This window comes from Leptidea sinapis, chromosome 2, assembly GCF_905404315.1.
Source record: "Leptidea sinapis chromosome 2, ilLepSina1.1, whole genome shotgun sequence".
NCBI classification, from domain to species: Eukaryota; Metazoa; Arthropoda; class Insecta; order Lepidoptera; family Pieridae; genus Leptidea; species Leptidea sinapis.
Genome location: NC_066266.1, coordinates 12,251,987 through 12,256,758, shown reverse-complemented (window position 1 = coordinate 12,256,758; position 4,772 = coordinate 12,251,987).

The following is a 4,772-nucleotide window of genomic DNA, read 5'->3' as shown; positions in this document are numbered from 1 at the left end:
TTACAAAAAGCAAATTTATTACATATTGCTTAGTTTCTAAATCCCCCAAAAGAGTCGACAATGAAATAAATTAAATTAGCCTCTTGAGAGGCGAAAACCCAAAGTCACTTCCAAAAAACAATGCGGAATTCATAAAAACCACCAGTAAATTTTATTAAAGGGCCAGCGACGCTTCTGTGATTTCTCTGGTTTTTCAGGAGAATGTGGGCGGCGGTGATCTCTTAACATCAGGTACCCGTACGGTCGTTTCTCCTCTCAACGCTAAATAAAAATTCATGACAGTTGTATGAAAATCAAAATGTTAGTCTTTAAATATAGTTGAATAATCAATATAAATAAGTCCATATGACCACTTTACTTTCACATATGTGATCGTCAAGAAAGTCATTTTCAAAGCCAAAAGTACACATGACAGGTACTTGCCACACAAAATCTGAATATTATGCTCGGCTCCTTAAATCAATAAAATATTTTCTTTAAAAAAATATTACTGGTAACATATTTTTCAAACTATCACTCCTTATTAGACTTAGATTGATATTCAGATTATTATGTTAGTAGGTTGTAAAGGAATGAAATCCAGATTAAGATAATAAATTGTTAGTTAATAATATATTGTAAGTTCTTAATATAATATGTATATATCTATATTTATTTGATTCCAAAGTATTGTTTTTTTTTAATAAGAGCGTTATCTCGCCATCAAACGTTAAAGTTTGGCGAGTACAATATGTTTAGTTTTAACTTTGTACACCGTTTCGTAAATAAAGAAAATTAAAAAAAGATAAGATACTAAAATAAAGATGTGTATTACATAACACTGAACCACTCTCTTTTAAGTTCTTACTAAATTAATAAATGATTAATTATTGCAAAATATACCCTAATAGAGAATAAATGCCACATCCAAAATGGATTTCCATAATCTTTGTTACACATACATCAGTAAGTGTATCGCAAATTATATTATCGTCGCTTTATGTGATTCATATTTCAATTTTTATTTATTGCACTGTTTTACTGACTTATCTTTTGCAATATCGCCAACTTTATTGAAATAATACGGTAAATATAAGATTTTTTGTTGCAAGACTTTTTTGTATTACACTCGCATATGTCACAGTTTTTAGGGTCATTAGAAGAATAAAAAGTCTAAACGAAACACAGTGTATCGGCCTGAAGGGCGCCGTAGCTAGTGAAATTACTGGGCAAATGAGACTTATTATCATATGTCTCAAGGTGACGAGCGCAATTGTAGGGCAGTCCAGAATTTTTTGACCTTTCAAGAATCCTGAACTGCATTGTAATGGGCATGGCGTATCAATTACCATCTGCTGAACGTCCTGCTCGTCTCGTCCCTTATCTTCATTAAGTTTTTTTTAAATGGGGGGCTTATTTTCTAGGGGTCTATTTTTCAAGCTCGCCGCTTCGCGTTCGAGGCGTGCAATTCTATTACCAATAGAAAGCCACATAATTTGTGAGTGGCATAGGCTATATATTAACTAAGTTAATAATTAACAAAGTAAGTAGTAGAACAAACCGAAAACGTTTTTTACCAATACAGTGTGTTAACGAAAATATATGATTGTTTTGTATATATGTATGTGACACCATTGGAACGCTAACTAATATAACACACTGGTAAATGGAATCTAAAAATATGAACGACAGCTTATACGATTCGGAATGACGTTTAAAAAGCTTATTAAATACATAATAGCTTTAAGGGTAAATGTATACACTTTTATAATAAAGTCCCAGCCACTGTTCAGGCATTATCTATAAATAAATTTAAATGTTTCATAAAAAAATTGATCTGTCGTGAATCTTACTGTTCCACCTGGGACTAGATTATGATTATTTTAAAGCAATAGCAATGACAGTACAATATTGTATATTTGATTGAAAACACCGTTAAAAAATGCTGGGAGAGTTTCTTGCGCCGCTTCTTCGCTCTCAGTGCGCCATTTGTTTCCGAAGCGGTAGTAATGTCTAGTATATTAGAAATGACGTTAAAAAGTATTCTAAAAGAATCAATTTTGAGAAAATAATTGACTTTAATGCCTTTGCTTTTTTAAGAAATAATATCAAAAGTATATATTAGCAAATAAATAATTGCAATTGTTACTAACAAGTTAAGATGAAAAAAAATTGCATTTAGTTTTTCGTTACTAACTCAAAAGCTATTAATATTTCAGGAATTTTGAAAAAAAGACCTTAAAGAAGAGGTAATTTCCAATAATATATTTTGACTCTCTGAACTTAATCTCTGTTATTTATAATTTTAAATCAACACGGAAAATACATTTAAAATACCTTAAATTTCAACAGTGTTTGAGTTATGTACGAGAAACTAAATGCTATCTTTAATGGCATCTTAATAAATTAATAACAATTGCAATTTTTTATGTACTAATATACATACTTTCGATCTTTTTTATGGAAAAGGTGGACAAACGAGCGTATGAGTCACCTGGTGTTAAGTGGTCACATTCTCTTGCAACAAGAGAGGAATCGCCGGCCCTTATGATCATTTATACTCTAGATATACTGTGGCAGCTGTGAAAATTTCGAAAATATCGAGGTTGAAATTTAATCTCTATTGTGAGTAACGCACGCACACTTACACATACTGACATACAAATCGCGAGTGTCAAACGTAGCTTGTCACGCGCACAAAAATAATAAATCTGGCCTCTTTTCAGATATTGTCTAACAGCAAGAGACTCTATCTAGATGTATAAATTATCTAAAGTTCAAAATTCTTTATTTGCTAGAAAAATCTATAAGTAGAGTTATTATACATTTAAGAGTAGGGACATGAAAAAGTCTTTTCATTTTTCAGTTCAATATATAGCAATACACAAAAATGAGGCTTTCTATTGGAAACAGAATTTTCAAAATCAGTTCAGTAGATCAAGAGATTATCCCCAGCAATTCACAAACTTAACTAACTTACAAATAAAGTTATTAAAAATTTAAAAGTTGGCACATGTGTTTCGTCTTGACAGACATGCAAATATTCCGGTGGTTTCATTTTGTAATTATTATTATAGACTAACATAAATCAATAATTACTACTACATTTAAGTTGCTCAACGTAAAGTCATACCTAAAAGGGCCTACAATATACAATATTTAATAAAATGTTTAGAGATAATGTAGTAAACATAATTACAAAAAAGATTGATTGGTGTAAGGTTTCGATACATTTTCCTAGACGTTATTTCGAATCGAGTGACCCATGACTTCACCATATGAATATTTTACGAGCTTTATCAACAACAAACACGTATCTGAATTTGTCGATTTTCATCTTAAACGAATGCGTACATATAGTTTTAAATTTAACCGTCACCTACACACTAATCTTTTTCAAGCCCTCACATGCAATTTGCAATAATTTACAGACAGTTAAATCAATATTTAAATGCAGGTATAAACGACACTGCACTAAAACAATCATAAAATCCTATTGAAGTATTACGATCGTAAAATTCAAAAATTTTCCAAACGAAGCGATGCGATGGATTCTATTCATGTGGATTTTATTGGCACAGTAACGGTGATCGTATGAGCGATTTTCCTTGTTTATTCTTTATTGCTGTTTTATTTGAAAACGAACTGAATAATTGGACTTTCGAGGGAATGAAACGACTTATAGATATAAATTTTGTTTAATTTAATTTCCTTTCGTTGTCGAAGCCATGATTAGTACGTAGCGTGATGTGCTATCCGCAATTGAGTACTTAACTATTCGTTATAAAGTTGAGTATTGTTTACTAATTAATATATCTAAACAGACGGTCATTCAAAAATTCAATACATTGCGGTGGCAGGCCATGCGACTCACCCGTGCTACAATAAGTACTGTTGTTGTTGTACCTACATGAATTTTTTCGTTTGTATTGTACCTATATTATTAAATTGTGTATTTATAAGTTAATATTAATGTTTATTGTAATTGTAATCGATAATAGTATTTCTTCTAACATGCCGGACAAACCTCTGTGGTTTTTGGCCTGTTATATAATAATAAATTGTAATTCTATTTTTCATAATAAAAACAAAAAAAAAATAAAAAAAATATGTTTCTATTCAATCGTGAAGTTGGGTCGTATACTATTTTAATATTAAACAAAACAAATCCTATAACTATTTTTACAATACTATGATTAGATTAAAGTATTGATTTAAATCAAAACTATAAAACGGCAAAGTGTACCAAGAATCCTAGCAGCATTGGATAGCTAGGCTGATCCGTTGAACGAAATAGATACCAGCGCTTGGGTTACTAGTAGCCCTACTGAGGCACGTAGATAGTACTTTGTACATTCTCCGCGCTTTTGGGCCCCACGGGCCAAGTGTCTCGACACCAAACGGCACTAAGATGTAATTTCACTAGCTACTGCACCCGTCAGACCGAAATACAGTAATGTTTACATACAGAAATAGGCGTTGTGGTACCTATAAACTAATTGGCATCCTGTGCAAAAGAGTCTCCCACTGGTAAACTTAGAAAAACTTTAGAAAACTGAACTAATTTGAATTAGAATGTGTTTTATTCTGATCCGTATCAATCGAATTCAAATCAAACTTGAAAGCCAAGATGGCGGAAAGTGTATAATTCTGAGAATTTTTAATAAATCTGATTTGCATATGAGGCGCCAAATCTTCATTTCATTCACGACCTGCTTTTGCCAACTCATTTTCATTTCTATAGGATGTAAAAAAATTAAAACATTATTTTTTAAATGTTTATTCTTATTGCT